The 23,114-nt window shown below is 36.9% G+C and overlaps 1 protein-coding gene, 1 long non-coding RNA gene and 1 pseudogene across 2 annotated transcripts in view; 1 reads left to right on the top strand and 2 right to left on the bottom strand.

Annotated features, from left to right (window-relative positions):
* The window catches only part of B3GALT1 (beta-1,3-galactosyltransferase 1), a 355,371-nt gene that overhangs the window by 160,502 nt on the left and 171,755 nt on the right, over window positions 1-23,114 (bottom strand). The gene's annotated exons all lie outside the window — the stretch shown is intronic.
* LOC147578515 (small ribosomal subunit protein uS14 pseudogene) lies at window positions 1,608-6,033 on the bottom strand (annotated as a pseudogene).
* The window catches only part of LOC147578514 (uncharacterized), a 37,904-nt gene continuing 27,929 nt past the window's right edge, over window positions 13,140-23,114 (top strand). Inside the window, exon 1 of the long non-coding RNA XR_015255286.1 lies at window positions 13,140-13,180. This is a non-coding gene — a long non-coding RNA (uncharacterized LOC147578514). The remainder of the gene's footprint in view (window positions 13,181-23,114) is intronic.

Below are 23,114 nucleotides of genomic sequence, written 5' to 3'. Positions count from 1 at the left end.
AACAGTATTTTCTGTTTTGTTAGTTACTTTATTGAGAATAACCATTCTTTGACATTTACATTTCAACAAAGTTTTCTTGGAGGCGTTTACCCTTGAATAAACTTGTCAAAGTCCTACCCTTCATACAACTTTCAGAAGCACTAAAATAATAGCCGTTTTACATTTTACTTATCTTTCTTTCTTAATCAGGAATGACGACTTGGTACAGAGGAAAAAGCCCAGCAGACTGGGAGGCGGTGAACTCAGTGGTTTAGTTCCTGCCTTGGCCTGGATTGAGTCCCTTGACTTTGAAATGCTGAAGTAATTTGTAAAATGAGGTTCTTACAGGGACATAATCTCTAATGCCCCATTTTTTAAAATATCTTTTTTTAATCTAAATCCATTTACACACTAATGGATTGCAGAATAGGAAGCAGATGACCTTAAAATAAATGCTTTAAAAATCACTTTCTATTTTTTTCTCACTGACTTTATTTCTCAGAGCATTTGTGAACCTGAAAGCGTTGCTTAATGAGCCATAAATAAAATTCAAACCACAAAATTTTGAGTTGCTTATAAACAAAATATCCACAACGACCAAGATGTTTCAAAATACTTTCCTTATTTTCATAAAAACTACCAATTTACAGAACCATATGCTAAGTAATGTAACTAAATCCCTATAAAACTGTGAAGCTTTCTAAGACCAGCCCAGGAAACCACAGAAGAGGAATAAACATGATCTTTTAGAAAAAAAATCAATTATTAAGTACAATCATGACAATATCCAGAAAGGAAATATATTTTCTTTTTAAAAATTTTTTGTAATGTTTATTTTTGAGAGAAAGAGAGACAGAGCACAAGTGGGGAAGGAGCAGAGAGGGAGGGAGACATAGAATCTGAAGCAGGCTCCAGGCTCTGAGCTAACAGCACAGAACCCAACGTGGGGGTTAAACTCACTAGCCGTGAGATCATGACCTGAGCTGAAGTCAGACACTTAACCAACTGAGCTGTCCAGGTGCCCCAGAAATATATTTTCAATGCTACACAATTTAAACATTTCAAGGCTTTTCCACAGAAGACAAAGTAAGGCTGACGGTACAACCTGGTTCTGAAGTACATGTATTAATATAGATAGGTGAAATACCGAATTAAAGTGGCCAAGTGGTGTCTTCCTAATGACCACCAAGCTAACTTCTAATTGGAGTGTGTGTGTGTGTGTGTCTGTGTGTGTGTGTGTGTGTGTGTTTGCCGGGGAGGGCGTTGTTTGTTTTTCATTGCCAATCTAATCAATGCCTTGACTTATCTCCTTCTTGAACCAGGCTCTCCTAGGAAACATGTCGGGCACCTACCTCTGATATTCTTTTTACTTTCTAAACAAGTACCTACCTCTATTATAACATCTCTAAATTCCTTGGTGGCAGGAATTACATCTCAATTTTAATGACAAATAGAACCAACTTGACAATAAATTATATTATATTAAAAAAAATGACAAATAGAACCTTTGTTAACCAGACAAGGAGATCAAATAGGACTCAGTGAGAAACCCACTGTAAGGAATAGCCAATTTGTTGTTTTATTCGGAAAAGTCTGTCAGGGGACTCAGTGCATTTCTCAAATAAGAAACCAGGGACAGTGGGTTGCCTCACTGAGCAGGACCACAAATGTGATTGCCATGCAGCCATCACATTTAAGTGCACACAACCATCCTAGCCCAGTGTGGAGCTCTGGTGTTAGGATGGAACAGTTAGTTGGTCCTTCACAATTGCATTCAAGGCACAGTTTGCTTCCCTCAGCTGACTGATTCTTTGTTTACTCATTTCTATGAATCCTTTGATCATGAATATGATGACTATATGTAAACTTTGAAAATGGGCATGTAATTGTCAACTAATTTCATAATATACTCATTTCCATTCAATATGTTCAATTTGATTTCATCCAGGGCAATTTTTAGAATCTCTCACATCTGAGTCACTCAATTAAGGCAATATCTATTATGAAAGCAATGCATGGAACACCACCAGCAGCAGTAATTGCTCAATATTATGAAGCCCTTACTGTATTCAACATGCACCATACAAAGTAATTTATGTGCATTATCTCATCTAATCTTTGTAATAACCCCATGTATTAGGAGTCACTATACCTGATATTGTAGATTACAAAACAGAGGCCCAGAGATATTAAGTAATTCCCCACAGTTAACTCAGATTAAGTAATCATTGTTGTGAAGATTTCTCATCTCTTGATCAAAGAGATGGACAAGTCTTCCTGAAAAGTGTTAATGGCAATAAAAGCCTGCTATACAACATTGTTTTTACTTATGTTCCCATTTATTTCATGGTTTCGTGGTTTCTCAGCATTAAATGAAAACCTATAACGTGGATGATATTCTTGTCTCTTGATCCTAGGTTATTCAACATTGACCTTGATTGTGAAATAGTTTGACTATTTTATTATGTGTGGGATCGGGCAATGTGGGGAACGTCTATAGAACAAAAATATCACCTGGTTTCTGTTCATAGTTGAAAAGACAAACACATAGCAAACAGTGGAAAATCTGTTTGATAGCACGGAACTGATCGCTCTATGTGTGAATCCTAATGTAAGGCTGAGGCACTTGGCAAGTTTTAACAAAGGAAGTAGTGCAACATAATCACCATAGGAACCATCATATATTGAGCACCTACTGCATGTCAGATGCTATGATAGGTGGGTTTTTTTCATAACTGAAGTCTTTTTATTTTATGTACAGTGAGTTAGCATTAAGGTAGGTATCTTGGATATCTGCCGTTAATGTAGGGAACTTGGATGCCCCATTCAAGGAGGCTTACTTAATCCATCTTAATGGAGCCTATGTTCTTGGTGCACTGATGGAAACACTGGTGGTACATATTGAGGCTATATTTCTGGATCAGTCCATGCCAGTTTGAGTTGGCCTGGCAAGAAGGAGAGCCTGGCCAAATTTACTCCGATGGCTCCAGTAGAATTGCTGGTGACCCATCTTCCTTTCAGGGATGCAATGAGGCAAAAAGTGTGATAGGTATTTTATATGCACAGTCTTCTCACCAGCCTCGACAGGTATATACCATTTTTCACATTAACCAGTGAGACTAAGAAAGTTTAAATCATTTGCCTAAGGTAATACAACTAGTGAGACGCAGGGCTGGGATTTGAATGTTGCTCTGTCCCACTCCATAATGTGTTAGGTTTTTGAAATATGTAAACAAAAGTGTGGCAAAGACAACTTTTTATTCCCGGTGTCCATTTTCTCCTTCTTTAGGAATAGAGAGAAACTTCAAATTGTAGTTGAGCACATGGATACCAGTTAAATTCTACTTTCCATCATCTCTTTGCAATAAAATGTGGCCATGTGCCTGTAGTTTAGTCAGTGGGACATGAGCTAAGGGATGTGTGTAATTTCTTAAAAGAATAACTACACAACCTTCATTTCCCCTGCATCCCTTCCCTCAGCTGGAATGTGGATGGGATGGTGGGAGCTAGGGAAGCCATCTCAAGTCCTGAGATGAAAACTGCATGTGGAGAATGGGGGGAGGAAGAGAGGTTCCCAGCACCACTGGCCTTGCAATATCAGCCCTGGAATCATTATGTTTTGTCTTATGTAAGAAAGAAGTGGCTTTTGGGGCACCTGGGTGGCTCAGTCGGTTGAGTGTCTGACTTCTGCTCAGGTTGTGATCTTCCAGTTTGTGGGTTTGAGTCCTGCATCAAGCTCTGTGAGGAAGCTCAGAGCCTGGAGCCTGCTTTGGATTCTGTGTCTCCCTCTCTCTCTGCCCCTCCCCTGCTTGTGCTCTGTCTCTGTCTCTCTCAAAAATAAATAAACATGAAAATAATTTTAAAAAAGAAATAGCTTTTTAAAAAAATAGCTTGTTTAAATCACTTGTCATCTCATATTTAATACTATAGGGACCTCTATCTGAAAGAGTTCATCAAGTGGGGCAATCAAGAATAAGAGGCAAAGCAGTGATAAACATAAGGATGTTGGAAAAAAAAATTAAAGCCAAGAGTGCACTGATAAACAGAAAAAGATATTCTTTGATGCATAAGGGGGTCAGGTTATGAAAGGATTTCCTTGGTGGGGCTAAGGATGTACATTTGAGTACACAAGAGCAATTGAAAGACTTTTGAGCAGGGGCTTGTATATTTATTAACCCACCAACTCCCATGCAAATGCATGTTGATTATCAATTCTGTGTGATATAACAAAAACTTTTCCTCAAAGATTAACCCATGGTTAAAGATAACCAATAATTAATAATTTGGGGAATAACTAGTAACAGATAGCCAGGAAACAGGAATGAAAGTTAGGAGATCATTTAATAATCTAGATACAAATTCTATCTACTTGGGGAGGGGTACCGATATACACATTAGAAGCTTTCACCACAGAGTGAATTCAATTCAAGAATAAGAAAGATGACATATTATTGGAGTGCAAAAACGACTCTGACTTGGATAATAAGAAAACATTCTAGAAGAAACGATGCCTAATTTGATACCTACAGAGTGAGCAGGAGCAAATCAGCTGAGGAGAGAAGAGTTATATGGAAAAGGATTAAAAAAATTTTTTTTAACGTTTATTTATTGTTGAGAGACAGAGAGAGATAGAGAATGAGCAGGGGAGGAACAGACAGAGAGGGAGACAAAGAATCCAAAGCAGGCTCCGGGCTCTTTGCCCGATGCAGGGCTCGATCCCATGAACCATGGGGTCATGACCTGAGCCGAAGTCAGTTACTTAACCAACTGAGCCACCCAGGCGCCCCTGGAAGAGGATGTTTTGAGTGGAGGTCATGTGAGACATCTTGGCTCATTCTGAGATCAAAAGCAAGTCAGTAGAGTCAGAATATAGAAAGTGTTGGGCGATACTTGAAGAGCTTTCAGATGAAGTTCTGTGAATAGAGAAATTTAGGAAGAGAGAAGGAGAAAACTAAGGTCCAATTCTTCAGCAATAAAAGTACTGGTTAGCAAGACAGAGAGGAATAGATGAATGTGGCTGTATTAGTTTGGTTTTTTGCCATTCTTCTCATTAAAAGGTACAGCCTGTGGCCCCTTACCTTGAATCTGGTGACTTGCTTTTACCAATAGAATGTGGTGGAAATGTCACTGGATGATTTTCAGACCTAGACCTTGGAAGGTCTTATTGCTTCCATTTTTGTCATCTCAGAGGCCTACTCCACCAAGCCTGATACCCTGATGGAAAGAAAGGCTCAGCCAACCTTAACTAGTTCCAGTCATCACAGATAAGATAACCAGTTCCAGACATCACATCCAGAGATGTGAATGAGGCCAACTTGGATGTTCCAGTCTCAGCTGAGTTCCTAGTAAACACAGCTGTATAACATATCCTATCCAACATCACATGGAAAAAAAATCATCTAGTTAGACCAGATAACTGATAGTATTGTGAGAAAGACTTCTATGTTGTTTTAAGCCTCTGTGTTGGTTTGTTATACAGCAGTAGCTAACTGATACAGTGGAAGAAACTAAAATCTAGGAGGGGAAGAGGTAAATCAGAATCATGTAGTCTTGTGGAAGCAGAGGAAAAAGACTATTTCAACTAGGGTACAATCTATATTGTCGAATGTAGGAAAGAATCAGACAGCATCTCACATTAAGAAATTATAGGCATTATCTGTAATGCCAATTACAAAGTGAAATATCTAAACTTGTCATTACTGTAGTCAGTTAATAAAAGGGCATTTTCTTTTTTTGGCCTACTGAATTTACCATCACTGTGAAAATTCCTTTCTCCCAAATTATAATACCGTTTTTAAAAAGGAACACAGAGCATCCTATAACATACAGTCTTTTTCTTTATTTGGCACTCTTCACAAAGCTGGATGAAGCTTAAAGTTCTATTGATTTCCTTATCTGTTCAAGGCTGCTCAAGTTCACTCATAGCTTTCCACGAGGGTCTTAAACAAGAAATAAGCCCAACGGTCTGTGCCTTTTAAGTATCAGGTTTCTGCTTCCTATACTTACAGACCATCATGCTCATTAGCATCTGGTGCAACATCTACTAATATCTCTTTGTTTGTTTGTTTCCATCTCCCACTGATTTCAAGTTGGTATTCAACTGTGAGTCTGGTACTTAAAAAAAAAAAGCCTCTTGAAACAACTGAGATTAGATAAGCATTTACCCATACTCTCTACAGGGTTTTGCACCAGGACCTTGGGCACTCTTGTGTTGTGAATCTCATTTGGCTTACCAAGATCTTAATGCGCCCACTGAGAGCCCCAGACAATTCAATCACAAGTTCAGCAACCCCTTACGCTGCTTTTGCTTCCTTAAGGGCTATAATTTCCCTTATCATGCTGTCAGTCTGCACTATTGCAGACTTCCTTCCTTTTCTTGGCTCATCAAACTGGTTGGAAATTGGCCTGAATTGCATATGTAAGGAAACTGGAAGAAGAGCCCGTATCATCGGTTTTCTCTTCGATTACCCATGGGCTATGATGTCTTTACTGAGTTCAGATAGCAGAGCCCAATTATCTAAAAAACTAAGATACTATTTTCTTTTAGTATCATTTATTTATAGTTATGTTATCAACTAGATGACACTTGGCATTTGATTTTTATGATTTGAGGTAATTTTAAAACTCTTGAACAGTTCTATTATTTTTAAGTTTTTACTAATCAGAAATGTATCCAATCCCATTAAAGTGAAAATATCTGTTTAAGTGCAAAGACATAAAATTTAAACTACAGGGCACTTATAAAGTTTGTACCAACTGCATTAATAATAAGCACACTTTGGTTCTCAAATCGTCTCATTGGGAAGAAAAAAGAGGGAATTGTGCTGAGTCCTAAATTTTTTTAAAATGAGTATGCATGCTCTTTTTATTATAAAGTAATACATAGTTATACATACTACCATTATGAAAATTATGCCATATGGATATGATGCAAGGTAGACTCTAAGTTTGTGGTTAAGTTACTCCAGAGACCATGGAACAGAAAGGGTCACGGACCAAAATAAGATGCTTGAGTCACTCAGACCATTAAGTCATTTTAAATACTTAGCAAGAAGAAAGAGGCAAGAGATGTGATAGGAAAAGGGAAAGTAGAGTAGGAGTCTTCTGCCTGAATTCTGGATTATGTAATGATATAAATACCATCTTTCTCCTGCTGATGCTGATGTGGTTATGAGGAGCACAGGTGATGTTTGAGCAAAAGGGCTTGGCAGATGGAAGGTGCCTACACCAACGCATACATTTTATAACAGAGGCCAGTACACCTGGCCATAGTTAAAGTTTGCCAATTAACCTGATGAGCAGTAACAGGCTTTGTCAGAATGTATGTCATCCGAAGGTGGACAACTTAATACACCTGAATGTTGAGCGCCCCATCTAACTCATGTACATTTACCATATGATGCATATTAGATACTTAGTACACACATGCTTTACTTACTTGATCCATAGCCAGCTTGTCTCATACGTAACTAACATCTACATCCATGGAACACGCCTATTCTGCAAGCTACTTGCTTATTCCTTCTCTTACCTAACACGGTTTATGAATTTTGCCTATGCCTTATAAGATACTAAGTTATTCATTATGCTTAACATATCCATCCCATTTTCTTGTCTTCCAAAGCAGATTTAAATATTCTCAAGTACAGGAAACACATATCACTCATTTATTCAGCAAATGTATATTGAAAATGTACTATATTCTAGGCAAAATTCAAGTGGTGGTGATACAGCAGAGAACAAAATAAACAAAATATTTTGCTTATTCAGCAGAGAACAAAGACACAAAACCTTCTAATAAATTTTGAGTGGTCAAAACTTTTTATTCACAGTGATGCATGATATATTTAAAATTTTTCTTGTAATGATCTTTATTTTGTTTGTATTAATTTTTACTAAATGTGGAAAAATACAAGTAAGCCTATACTTATATTTTGAGCACATTTGAAAACATAGTGATTGCACACTTAAAAGAAAATGTAACTTTTCAAAATAACCTGTAGGCAATATAGGAAAATGTAACACTTGCGGAAGGATGTTTAGCTGTGATTAGAAAAAAAAAAAAGAAAAAAAGAAAAGAAAAAGTCCTCATCCCACATGGGAGGGATTAAATGGGCCATTCAAAGCCAGTTTAGATTCAATACACTTTGGAACAAAAGGGATAAGGATACAAATATAAAGGTAAGATCTGATTAGCTCTGAAGAAGAAACAAAATGAAACAGCAACATTATCTTAAACCACTGTGAGGGCTTTAAGATTTTAGAATTTCGCTGTAACTACTTTAAAAGACACTACCACAGAAAGCTATGTATTTGGGAGTTTAAATGTCAATTTTCTACATTCAGGTGTTCTGGTATTTTGTGCTATTTTAAAGAACCGAAATACTTATATTTTTGTTGGTATTGTTATTGTTATTTCAGATCTTTTTAAAAAATCTGAAATTTGAAACCTTTCTATCTTACATTTCAACCAGTTTTAAAAATTTTTATATAAACAAGGTGCACCTGCTTAGAAAGCATTCTTCCATATGCAAATCATTTCCAAAAGAAAGAGAACAATGAAAATTGACAGAGCAAAGCTTCAACTGCACAAACAATTCCTACTTTAGTTCAAAGACTTTCTGAAAAGTAGAATACCCATCTGTAAGTGATAAAACTAAAAGAAGATAAATTGGTAATATATTCTTTGAAACACAAAGTTAAACTTTCACTCAATAAAAACATTCCAGCTCTTGCAAATAACAAAAAGTTGTTTTAAAAAGTCTTCAAAGGTATCAAATAAGGCACAAATTGTTTGAAAACTAAAGAGTCAAAGGAACATATCTGGAGTTGGTTTATAATTATGTCCTCATTTTCCCCAAAACCAAGGCTCCAAAAAAACTTTTTTTGTAAGAACTAAAAAATATGCACAAAGAATACATAAAAAATACACTCAAAACTCTGCATCATTAATACCCTTTGTCTTTTTAAGGGTTTTACCTTTTGAAAAATAAATATTATTTTACTTTCTTTTTAAAAATTATTGGTTGAATTTATTTCATTTTTACACTGGGAATAGTTTGTTATTTCTGTTCATTTTATTGTAATTACTCTTGCTTAGTAATTATTTTCACTGGAATGTTAAGGTATGGCTATCACTCACTCACATTTTATAGTTCATTTTTTGATGTTTTATAATATTTATAAATTTTCATATTTTAAGTGTATTAAATACTTACTTTTACAGTTTTTAATTCTAAACACTTTTATTTATTTTTATTTATTTATTTATTTTAGAGAGAAAGAGAACAAGCAGGGGAGAGGGGCAGAGAGAGAGAGAGAGAGAGAGAGAGAGAGAGAATCTCAAGCAGGCTCAACTCAGCATGGAGCCCAACACAGGGCTCAATCCCACAACCCTAGGATCATGACATGAGCCGAAATCAAGAGTTGGACATTCAACTACCTGAGCCACCCAGGCACCCCCTAAGCACTTTTAAATGCAGTTTTGTCATTTTTCTCTTGTATTGCATCATTGTGTATGTATTGCTTAAATCATAGTTAACAGTCTTGATATTTCCAAATCTCCAAATTTGAGGTTGATACTAATACACAAACAGATAAATGTAGCTTTTAGGATGTTTGTATGAGAAGGTAATCAAGAAATTTAAGTGTTCTAAAGTTTTAATTTTCATTGGCTTATTCCTAAACTCATCTTTCCCCACAGCTGTTCAGCAACATTATGCTTCCAATTGTTGAGAACAAAAATCATGGCATTGTCCTTGAAGTTCCTTCCCTCTTGCTATACAATCATCAGTAGCAAATCCTGTCGAATGCACCTTCAAAACATTTTCAGAAACAGAGCACTTTATCATCTTCTCTGCAGATGCCCTGGTCTAAGGTCTCCATCATCTCATTCTGGATTACTCTGGCATCCCTATAGCATCCAGGATGATCCTCCTAAATTTCAGATCCAAACACATCACTCCTTTGAGCCAGACTTTCCTAGAGCTCCCCATACCTTTTCGAGTCCAGATGTCCTTACAAGATTAGTCCTCACTCCTTTGTGAACACTCAAGAGGGACGGGGAAGTCTATTGCATTTATTCATGTTTTTGTTTATGATGTTCTTTCTTCTTGATGCTTCCAAACTCCTCCTTTTATCATTCCTTTTCTGTTTAGAGAACTTCCTATAACCATTCTGTTAAGGCAGGTCTGTTGTTGACAGGTTTTCTGTTTTGCCTCATCTGAGAATGTCTTGATTTCCCCTTCCTTCCTGAAGGATATTTTTGCTGGATATAGGATTCTGGGTTGATCTTTTCTTTCAGTACTTTAAAAATGCTGTACCACTTACTTCTGGCCTCCATGTTTTCTGATAAGTCCACTGTTACTCAAATTGCTTCCCCCCTATAAATAAAGTGTTTCTCTCTGGCTTTTTAATTGTTTTTTTTTTTTTTTTTTTTTTGGTCTTTATTTAAAAAAATTTTTTTTTAACGTTTATTTATTTTTGAGATAGAGAGAGACAGAGCATGAACGGGGGAGGGGCAGAGAGAGAGGGAGACACAGAATCTGAAACAGGCTCCAGGCTCTGAGCTGTCAGCACAGAGCGCGACGCGGGGCTTGAACTCAAACTGTGAGATCATGACCTGAGCCGAAGTCGGAAGCTTACCCGACTGAGCCACCCAGGCGCCCCTGGTCTTTATTTTTGAAAAGTTCGACTATGATGTTTTTTGGTATAGATTTCTTTAAGCTTATATTATTTGGGATTTGCTCAACTTCTTAAATCTATACATTTATGGTATTTTTATTTGGTTTTTGTCAAATTTGGGAAATTTCTGGCCATTGTTTCTCCTAATACTTTTCCAGTACTGCCTCTTTCTCTTCTCCTTCTGGGACTCTGATGATATGGGCATTAGATCTTTTGTATTAGTCCTATAGGTCCCTGAGGCTTTGTTCATTTTTATGTTTTTAGTCCTCTTCCTCTATTCAGAATGAGTAATTGCTATTATTCCATTTTTTGGCTTATTGATTGTTTTCTCCTCTGCCCCTCTGTTCTATTGCTAAGTCCATCTACTGAGGTTTTCTAATTTCAGTTATTTTACTTTTTAGTTCTAAAATAAACAATTTTCCATTTGGTTCTTCTTTATATTTTCTAATTCCTTGCTGAGACTATTTTTTTTCCATTATTTTTAAGTGTGTTCATAATTGCTTATTGAAGCATTTTTGCAATGGCTGTGTTAAAACCTCTGGCAGCAAATTCTAACATTGTCAAATCTGTTTTGACATCTATTGATTGTCTTTTTAAATTCTGTTTGATATCTCCTGGTCCGACAATGGCCCTTAGCTAGAGGTGCTTTTATTATGTCTTTTTTTTCCATATAAGGGAATGGAAGCTCAGATGGGCCCCAGAACATAGCGTTCAAAATGGGGCTGGGAGCTGAAACCAGAGTCCAACTATGTATGATACCAAAGCCAGGCTCTCAAGCTCTCAAATTACAGACAAATATGTGTAGTGTGATTCTATTTTTATAAGAAAAAAATGTACAGCTAGATATGGATTTCTAGCATAGAAAAAAAAAACTTAAGAATAGATTTCAAAATCTTAGCTGGTATTTTTAATGAACATAATATTTAGATGATTTCCCTTTTTGTTTTTCTGTGTTTTAAATTATCTGCAACAATCTCAGCTTAATCACCTATCCATTTTATGATTTTGAATAAAGCTCTGAATATCTTGCATATTTGTTGAAACTAATTGAAAGTTGTGTTTTTGATGTTTTGTTTCTCATATGAATAGTCACAAATTATGTGCTCTAAAAAAAGTCAATTAAATGTTAAAAAATATAAAATTACTCTTTACTTTTAAACTCTTATTTGCAGGAAGTAGATTTAACACAGTTTTCTTAAGGGAGAAATTTTGTTTTCTGTTTATTTTCCTCATATTCTTTAATGTCCATTTCATCTATAGTCAAAGTAATTTAGAACTTAAATCAGATTATCTTCAAACCAGCATTTTTTTGGTAGTGAAAATAATTAAATATATTCCATGGTCCCTCCATTCTCTCACTCACTTCTTTCCTCTTCTACAGTCAGTATTTAAAGTAGCAACAGAAACCTTTGGAATGATAATATATTTTTTTCTAATAGACTTGAATGACATGGTATATTTTCACATCGTGTTGCCATGACTACCAAACCCTTCAGCTCATCTTCATTTAAATATGTTCACTGTTAAATTAGACATGTAGCTTAAGCAATTTAGGATGTTCCACAATTTTTGTTTAAAACATTGGTTATATGCTAAGTCTCAAGTTCACTCTTTCAGTGAGAATAATGCTGGCATGTTGCTGGCTATGGAACATCTATTCTGCTTCACAATTCTTCCAAAGGCTGTTACAAAGAAAAAGCCAACACTTGTCTAGAAGAGATTTTCAAGTTTCAAATTCAAAGGAATTTGCCACTCAGGTACAGAGCAAAATTTATGAATGTTGTGAAATAAGTCAGAAAGCTTTTCCTAAATTCTAACATGTCTGGGTTGACATTGAGACTTCTTAAGCATACCCACAAGCCCACAGCAGAATACTGAAAAACCTTCAAATGACAACAAAGGTCTCTTCTTGGCTGATTGAGAAATGTCTGTCTAGATACAGACCCCTTTAGCCCCTCTCTGTGTGAAGGTGTGATTGTTGCACATTGCAGGGAATTCACACGGACTTGCTATTCAGGGGTGAACTTTGCAGAGAAAGAAGCAGTGGCCATAAAAGAATAGTCAGCATCCAAAAGTTTAAACTCGGCCACCTCTTTTCAAGCCTTGCATACTAGAGAATGAAGATATGAATTTAGTCTGTATGTATTTGTGTGTGTGTGTACGTGTGTTTGTGTGCGTGTGTGTGCAGGCATGTCAGGGTAAGCATAATTTTGCACACACTAGACTGCTTAAATCCTGTTTTTTAAAACCTGACTAGCTTTGAGGAAGACTTTAATGTTATTCAAATACAAATCTTTCCAATTGAAAACAAAACCAAAATATTTGTTTTATTAAAAAAGATTTTTTTAAATGTTTATTCATTTTTGAGAGACACAGAGAGACAGAATGTGAGCAGGGGAGGGGCAGAGAGAGACAGATACAGAATCTGAAGCAGGCTCCAGGTTCTGGGCTGGAACCCACGAATTGTGAGATCCTGACCTGAGCCGAAGCTGGATGGTCAACCGACTGAGCCACCCAGGTGCCCGTGTTTTTTTACTTTTAATTTTTTTTCCAAAATCTTTAAATAAGTAACAATATAACAAAGAGAAATAAATTGGTTTGATCCTGGTAACTCTTAAACTTGATCTTTAAAATGATACTTCTTTAAATTTTACAGATTTAAAGTGCAACAAATATATCTCAATTCTTCTAATGTCTACTCAGAAATTCACATGAATTACTAAGAACTGCTAAATTTTCTAATATCATATTTTATTTTCTATTAAAAGTCTATTAAGATGAGCTTTTGCCTAGGTGAAACTATAAGATCAAATTCTAAACTATAAAACTATAATGCTCAATACATAACTGTGGATAAATGTATTGGAAAGGATGACAGTCAGTATATTTTTATTAGTAAACCTAATTCTCCAGAAAGTGTTAAGGTTTTTATTAAAATGAGCTGTTCATAAATCCTAATGCACTGTCTAATCTTCCTACCTGCAGTGTCTCTCAAAATGGAATACTAAAAATAATTAACAAGTCAAAACAGGGAAGGAATTCTAATAATCCTTCATTTTGAATTCCAGGATCACTGACTGACAGTCACTACTTATTGCAAATGACCCCTGGTCTTATTTTGGTTTTCAGTAAATCAAACCAATAATAAATAAATTAAAAGTGACCTTTTCATTTAAGTGAAGCAGGTGGAGTAAAATATTTAACAGGTTTAAGGAAGCAAACAAAAGTGTGTGAACTTAGTTGGTTTAAATTTCCCTGAGACAGTCCTTATCTACTTAGCCCTTTCTTCTGAGGAGAAAAATTAGCTTGAAGAGTAGGGTTACTGACATGTGACTACATTGCTTTAGAATTTTCCAATGGTGTTCCACTGCCCAAAGAATAAAACCCAAATTCTTTCCCTTGGCCCCCACCTCTCCCTCTGATTCATATTCTTCCTCTTGTGCATCATTTTCTATGTTCTAACCTCAGCAGCCTAGTTCCATTCCTTAAATATATTAAGCTCATTCCTGCCTCAGGGCCTTTGCATCTGCTTAGGATAGTAATCCTTGTATCTTCATAGCTCTCAAACCAAATGATACCTTTTAGGTCTTTCCTAAGCTTCACTGTTAAAAGTAGCCCTCTCTGATGCCTTGAAAATTATTTTAATAGTTTATTTATTTACCTATGTGTTTGTTTTCTGTCTAGTCTAAGTAGAATAATGGATAAACTTATTTTAGAACCATGCCTAGAACCGCATCTGACACATATTATGTGCTCAATAATATATACAGACTGAATGACCCTCAGGTTATTTCAAAGGTAGGTTCTGTGACAGTGTAATTTTGTCTAAGGACTAATATTTGCATAATCATTTTGCAACTTACCAAAATTTCCATGTACAATATCTCATTATATTCTTAGACCTTTATAAAATCTGAAGAAATTAAGGTAAGATGATATTGTTCTTTCTACAGTTTAGAAACTGTATGAGCCACATCGTGACTCATATCCGGATTTAAGTGGTGTGGTTGATGTTGATATCATGTACTTCACTGTCACTTCTCCATTCTTCATGAGCCCCAGGTGGCTGGGATTAAATGATGGGACAGCAACACATGTAACGCATATGGCCATGTGGACTGTGAACCAACCTACCCACATTTGGCATCAGTGCTACCTGATCCGACCACCAAGCTGTTGCTATCCCCAGTAGGCACAAAGTCACCATTTCTTCCTTCCAATATTAATTCTGCTTAGAATAAAGGAAAATAAATGCTATGTGCTTAAAGCCATTGGATCTTCATTAGTGTTACAAAACGTGGTCATGGAAACTTCTATCCCTAGGAGAACAATCTAGCATTATAACCAGAGGAATAGGTATTTTGCCTGAAATATGAACATATTTTTTTTGGATTCCTGGAATCTTTGGGCTAGAAATTAACTTTTATAGGTGACAAAAATAAGGAACGGAGAGGACAAAGTGATCTGTAAAAGATCACTTAGCTACTTAGTGGTTGAGCCAGGACTGAGTCCAGATTGCTGCCCTTCCAGTCTATATGATTTATGCCTTTTTTGAAATTATATCAGACACTGGGTAATTTTGCAGGGCTTGAAAGTATGGGAACAAGGAGAACAAGATAAAAATGTAAGTAATCTGTAGGCTGTGATGATACCCAGTGATTTTTATTGAACAAATACACACATACCATTGATTTACTGGACAAATGTTTATTCCATGCCTATTTTATTGTAGGTTCTATTCTAGACACTAGGGATATAATGGAGAACATGATAGCATTTCTCTCTTCAAGAGCTCATGGTCAAATGGAGAGACTAACCAATACTAAATGTGTAATTTTGACACACAGTGTTAGGTGCTATGATAAACACAAGAATTTGGGAACACAGAGATGTGGCAACTAACCCAGATGGTGACCAGCTGGGAAGAGCTCCTGATGTATACTTTTCCCAGACTAAGATCTAAAGGATGAGAAAGAAATGTTTGTGTGAAGAGGTAAAATGTTTCAGGTAGAGAGGAACATGCATGTCAAAGTGCATGCCTTAATGTATCTTCTCATCCATGATGAGCAAAACACAAAAAACAAAATAGCATTTATTCTTATTTTTTTGTGAAAAATGGTACTTCAATAACTGATTGCCTCATATGTGTTTTTATTTGGATTATCACCTTATAAAAGATTCATCACCCTGGCAAAGTGGGTTATAGTGAGACCCCATCGGCTGAAAGTGCAGAGGGGCAGGTCTTTATGAACTTTGAAGAAGGCCAGGTTCACATTTATCTTGATCACTTATACCTTCCTCAGAAAATCTTTGGTGTAATTTTAAAGTCTTTGGTGTGATTTAAAATAAACATATTAAGGTGGCACTTCCTTATTCTTCGGCCAACTGCCTTGAAGCATTTAGGCTCTAGCTAGGTCATTGTAAATTAATAACCCAGAAAATTAAAAGCAAGCGAATTGTTTTTCTAAAAATCTACATGTCTAGAACTATCTTCACAATAATTATAAAAGTCATAAATTACAATTTCCTTCTCTAAGGATAATCAGAAATAGATGTTAATCAAAACAAAAGCTGAATACTCTTTCTTTCAATCTTTGTCCAATTTATGCACTCATTTCAGGTATCTGCCAAAATGTCACATGTTTCTAGTTTTACCGAACCAAGCAGAATGATTTTGAGTATGCATTTGCTTCTTTCCTTCATTGAAAAGTAACTATGGAGAGCCATCCATTTCCTAAGTACTCTTCTCGGTACTAGGAACACAGTCACATTCCTATCCGCAAGGAATTTACAGAAAGAGGGAGAGACTGGAGGGAGGGTAGAAATAGAGGAGTTGCCAGTAAGAACAGCAGGAAAGAGGGTGCCTGTGCCATAGTGGGCTGGATCCTGTAGACTCTGCAACCCAGAACTATGGAATCAGAATCTTGGGAGGTTTGGCCTTGACAATTTACATTAACAACACAACAACAACAACAACAAAAACAACAACAACAACAACTCTTCAAGTTATTCCCAAACACATTCAAGTTTGAGAACCTTTGCTTTGGCAAGGTGAGGTCACTGAAGAGTTTTAAGCAAACAAGTAGGGTGAGGGGTTAAGTGTTTTAGGAGCAGTACATTGCTATCTGTATGGGGAGGGAGGCAGGGTATTTTAATTTTGCAATGCAAACTGGACCATTTTGATAATATGGCATCAAATATGGGAGGAAGTGTGGGGTTATGCACAGAGATGAAATAACATTTAGGACTTGGATGAAGAATTAGTTTCACATGTTACTTAATCATTAGTTGAAAGTTAGTATTTTTATTTATTTTGTCTTTTTGTGAAAGCATATTTCCATTTGATCCAAATGCCTTAGTTAAAATATCAGGTAACAAAGGTGACAATGATTTGGAGCTAGGCAAGCACAGAAACAGGGAGGGTGCAATAATCTAAGCAAGAGATAAAGAAGATGAAAAATGGTGCTAGGAACAGGGTGTCATAGAACAACAGCGGAAGAATTAAAGGACTTGGCTCCCAATTGGATGGAAAAGACAAGAAGCAAATAGCTGTGACCTAAAAAAAATCATTATTTTGTAATTATTGGATATGGAACTGAGTCGATATGATTTACCTTAATGAGATCGCTTTATGGAAGTGCTTCAGTGGAAAGCAGGCCAAAGAAAGCACAGCTTAGCTTTATCCTTCACTGTTCTGAAAACAGCCACCCTGATGACAGGGTTTGTGCATCATCACCTTGGATTTAAGCCTTGCTATTCTGCTTTGGGCTTTTGCACACTGTGCTGCAATGATGTGCCTGTGCGCCCGCCTCTCGCATCTCACTGTAAGTGCCTCAGTAGCAGGGTCCATGCTCTTCTACTGCTACAGTGGCCTGCACCCTGGAGACCCTTCATACTTGGTTTTAAAATATACAAACTGATGAACAGTGGCACTGATTGTAAGTAGCATTTTCTGGCTTTCTAACTTCCAGAGAACCCTTAGCGCATGCCTCGACTCTTCAACAAGCCCACACTGTCCTCTGGCGGTATTCCCATCCTGGAAAATCCAAATGAAAGGTGTTCCAGGCAGTCACACAGAGAGTTAGGGTTCTACACGTCCTATCAGGGAATAGCTTGAGTCTGAGAACTCCTGCGTGAACTGTAGCAGATGGCTTTCCAGATGTTTTTCCTGGTTAACAGCTGTCATCAGTTAGACTTTGGAGAAATGACCGGGGCTTTTCCATGGCCGTTCAGATTAAATTCTACAAAACTTTTATATAAAAGAGTGAAAGTACTGCTACTTGTAAAGATTATACTTAGAGTTGCTTAATAGAATTTTTTTAAAAAAACTGGAATTTTTAAAGCTTTGGATTTGCTTTCAAGACTTTACTTGCTAACATTCTCCAATTCAAGACAATTCTAGAAGGGCAGAGGTGAATGGGACCTGGAAGATGATTCAGTCCTGGAAGATGATTCATTATAAATGAGGAAACGCAGACCTACCCAAGCTGGGTGACATGTGTAAAGTCCGTGGCTCACTTGTGCAGAGGTTTAGAATCCAGCACTTGTGGGAGTTTGCTTAATGTATAAGAATTCTGCCTTAGGTTTATTTTGATTAAGTGCTTATTTTACTCTCCCACTCATACCTATTGCCCTTTTCTTCCTAAATTCCTTCTATTTCTTTGGTGCCCATCTCTCTTTCCTCCATGATTTGTGATTAATAAAGTTCAGTCGAATGGAGTGACCCTAATATAAGCCAGCAAATATTATTACTGGTTATTTGATGAACACCAAGTCCATATCTATGTAAATCAATTATGTTTATGGTAGATAATGAAATTGAGAAAGAAAATTCTATGGTCTAATGAAAAGGTCTATTTAGTGGGTCTGATCATGAGTTAGTGAAAAGTTTACCTGTTAATATATTGGGGAACCTGGGTAGCTCTGCTGGTTAAGCATCCAGCTCTTGACTTTAGCTCAGGTCATGATCTCATGGTCATGAGATTGAGCCCCATGTCACACCGAGCGTAGAGCCTGCTTGGGATTCTCTCCCTCTCTCTGTCCTTCCCCACTGGTTTTCTCTTTCTCTGTCTCTCAAAGTAAATAAACATTAAAAACATAAATGTTAATAGTATCACGCTAAACCTTTCACATATATCCTTGTATTTATTTATTTTTATTTATTTTTATTTTTATTTTTTTTCAATATATGAAATTTATTGTCAAATTGGTTTCCATACAACACCCAGTGCTCATCCCAAAAGGAGCCCTCAATACCTATCACCCACACTCCCCTCCCTCCCACCCCCCATCAACCCTCAGTTTGTTCTCAGTTTTTAAGAGTCTCTTATGATTTGGCTCTCTCCCACTCTAACCCCCCTTTTTTTTTCCTTCCCCTCCTCCATGGGTTTCTGTTAAGTTTCTCAGGATCCACATAAGAGTGAACACATATGGTATCTGTCTTTTCTCTGTATGACTTATTTCACTTAGCATAACACTCTCCAATTCCATCCACGTTGCTACAAAGGCCATATTTCATTCTTTCTAATTGCCACGTGGTACTCCATTGTGTATATAAACCACAATTTTTATCCATTCATTAGTTGATGGACATTTCGGCTCTTTCCATAATTTGGCTATTGTTGAGAGTGCTGCTATAAACATTGGGGTATGAGTGCCCCTATGCATCAGCACTCCTGTATCCCTTGGGTAAATTCCTAGCAATGCTATTGCTGGGTCATAGGGTAGGTCTATTTTTAGTTTTTTGAGGAACCTCCACACTGTTTTCCAGAGTGGCTGTACCAGTTTGCATTCCCACCAACAGTGCAAGAGGGTTCCCGTTTCTCCACATCCTCGCCAGCATCTATAGTCTCCTGATTTGTTCATTTTGGCCACTCTGACTGGCGTGAGGTGATATCTGAGTGTGGTTTTGATTTGTATTTCCCTGATGAGGAGTGACATTGAGCAGCCTTTCATGTGCCTGTTGGCCATCCGGATGTCTTCTCTAGAGAACTGTCTATTCATGTTTCCTGCCCATTTCTTCACTGGGTTATTTGTTTTTCGGGTGTGGAGTTTGGTGAGCTCTTTATAGATTCTGGATACTAGTCCTTTGTCCAATATGTCATTTGCAAATATCTTTTCCCATTCCGTTGGTTGCCTTTTAGTTTTGTTGGTTGTTTCCTTTGCTGTGCAGAAGCTTTTTATCTTCATAAGGTCCCAGTAGTTCATTTTTGCTTTTAATTCCCTTGCCTTTGGGGATGTGTCAAGTAAGAAATTGCTACGGCTGAGGTCAGAGAGGTCTTTTCCTGCTTTCTCCTCTAGGGTTTTGATGGTTTCCTGTCTCACATTCAGGTCCTTTATCCATTTGGAGTTTATTTTTGTGAATGGTGTGAGAAAGTGGTCTAGTTTCAACCTTCTGCATGTTGCTGTCCAGTTCTCCCAGCACCATTTGTTAAAGAGACTGTCTTTTTTCCATTGGATGTTCTTTCCTACTTTGTCAAAGATGAGTTGCCCATATGTTTGTGGGTCTAGTTCTGGGGTTTCTATTCTATTCCATTGGTCTATGTGTCTGTTTTTGTGCCAATACCATGCTGTCTTGATGATTACAGCTTTGTAGTAGAGGCTACAGTCTGGGATTGTGATGCTTCCTGCTTTGGTCTTCTTCTTCAAAATTACTTTGGCTATTCAGGACCTTTTGTGGTTCCATATGAATTTTAGGATTGCTTGTTCTAGTTTCGAGAAGAATGCTGGTGCAATTTTGATTGGGATTGCATTGAATGTGTAGATAGCTTTGGGTAGTATTGACATTTTGACAAGATTTATTCTTCCAATCCATGAGCAGGGAATGTTTTTCCATTTCTTTGTATCTTCTTCAATTTCCTTCATAAGCTTTCTATAGTTTTCAGCATACAGATCTTTTACATCTTTGGTTAGATTTATCCCTGGGTATTTTATGCTTCTTGGTGCAATTGTGAATGGGATCAGTTTCTTTATTTGTTTTTCTGCTGCTTCATTATTAGTGTATAAAAATGCAACTGATTTCTGTACATTGATTTTGTATCCTGCAACTTTGTTAAATTCATGTATCAGTTCTAGCAGACTTCTGGTGGAGTCTATCGGATTTTCCATGTATAATATCATGTCATCTGCAAAAAGTGAAAGCTTGACTTCATCTTTGCCAATTTTGATGCCTTTGATTTCCTTTTGTTGTCTGATTGCTGATGCTAGCATTTCCAACACTATGTTAAACAACAGTGGTGAGAGTGGACATCCCTGTCGTGTTCCTGATCTCAGGGAAAAAGCTCTCAGTTTTTCCCCATTGAGGATGATGTTAGCTGTGGGCTTTTCATCAATGGCTTTTATTATCTTTAAGTATGTTCCTTCTATCCCGACTTTCTCAAGGGTTTTTATTAAGAAAGGGTGCTGGATTTTGTCAAAGGCTTTTTCTGCATCGATTGACAGGATCATATGGTCCTTATCTTTTCTTTTATTAATGTGATGTATCACGTTGATTGATTTGCGAATGTTGAACCAGCCTTGCAGCCCAGGAATGAATCCCACTTGATCATGGTGAATAATTCTTTGTATATGCTGTTGAATTCGATTTGCTAGTATCTTATTGAGAAGTTTTGCATCCATCTTCATCAGGGATATTGGCCTGTAGTTCTCTTTTTTTACTGGGTCTCTGTCTGGTTTAGGAATCAAAGTAATACTGGCTTCATAGAATGAGTCTGGAAGTTTTCCTTCCCTTTCTATTTTTTGGAGTAGCTTGAGAAGGATAGGTATTATCTCTGCTTTAAACGTCTGGTAGAACTCCACTGGGAAGCCATCTGGTCCTGGACTCTTATTTGTTGGGAGATTTTTGATGACTGATTCAATTTCTTCGCTGGTATGGGTCTGTTCAAGCTTTCTATTTCCTCCTGATTGAGTTCTGGAAGCATGTGGGTGTTTAGGAATTTGTCCATTTCTTCCAGGTTGTCCAATTTGTTGGCATATAATTTTTCATAGTATTCCTTGATAATTGCTTGAATCTCTGAGGGATTGGTTGTAATAATTCCATTTTCATTCATGATTTTATCTATTTGGGTCATCTCCCTTTTCTTTTTGAGAAGCCTGGCTAGAGGTTTGTCAATTTTGTTTATTTTTTCAAAAAACCAACTCTTGGTTTCGTTGGTCTGCTTTAGAATTTTTTTAGATTCTATATTGTTTATTTCTGCTCTGATCTTTATTATTTCTTTTCTTCTGCTGGGTTTAGGCTGCCTTTGCTGTTCTGCTTCTATTTCCTTTAGGTGTGCTGTTAGATTTTGTATTTGGGATTTTTCTTGTTTCTTGAGATAGGCCTGGATTGCAATGTATTTTCCTCTCAGGGCTGCCGTCGCTGCATCCCAAAGCGTTTGGATTGTTGTATTTTCATTTTCGTTTGTTTCCATATATTTTTAAATTTCTTCTCTAATTGCCTGGTTGACCCATTCATTCTTTAGTAGGGTGTTCTTTAACCTCCATGCTTTTGGAGGTTTTTCAGACTTTTTCCTGTGGCTGATTTCAAGCTTCATAACATTGTGGTCTGAAAATATGCATGGTATGATTTCAATTCTTGTATACTTATGAAGGCTGTTTTATGACCCAGTATGTGATCTATCTTGGAGAATGTTCCATGTGCACTCGAGAAGAAAGTATATTCTGTTGCTTTGGGATGCAGAGTTCTAAATATATCTGTCAAGTCCATCTGATCCAATGTATCATTCAGGGCCCTTGTTTCTTTATTGACCATGTGTCTAGATGATCTATCCATTTCTGTAAGTGGGGTGCTAAAGTCCCCTGCAATTACCACATTCTTATCAATAAGGTTGCTTATGTTTGTGAGTAATTGTTTTATATATTTGTGGGCTCCTGTATTCAGTGCATAGACATTTATAATTGTTAGCTCTTCCTGATGGATAGACCCTGTGATTATTATATAATGCCCTTCTTCATCTCTTGTTACAGCCTTTAATTTAAAGTCTAGTTTGTCTGATATAAGTATTGCTACTCCAGCTTTCTTTTGACTTCCAGTAGCATGATAAATAGTTCTCCATCCCCTCACTCTCAATCTGAAGGTGTCCTCAGGTCTAAAATGAGTCTCTTGTAGACAGCAAATAGATGGATCTTGTTTTTTTATCCATTCTGATACCCTATGTCTTTTGGTTGGAACATTTAGTCCATTGACATTCAGTGTTATTATAGAAAGATATGGGTTTAGAGTCATTGTGATGTCCGTAGGTTTCATGCTTGTAGCGATGTCTCTGGTACTTTGTCTCACAGGATCCCCCTTAGGATCTCTTATAGGGCTGGTTTAGTGGTGACGAATTCCTTCAGTTTTTGTTTGTTTGGGAAGGCCTTTGTCTCTCCTTCTATTCTAAATGACAGACTTGCTGGATAAAGGATTCTCGGCTGCATATTTTTTCTGTTTATCACATTGAGGATCTCCTGCCATT

The sequence above is a fragment of the Puma concolor genome, chromosome C1 (genome assembly GCF_028749965.1).
Source record: "Puma concolor isolate L17-30 chromosome C1, mPumCon1.1.hap2, whole genome shotgun sequence".
Lineage (NCBI taxonomy): Eukaryota > Metazoa > Chordata > Mammalia > Carnivora > Felidae > Puma > Puma concolor.
The sequence above is the reverse complement of the archived record's forward strand: the minus strand, read 5'-3'. Positions and strand labels throughout refer to the sequence as shown.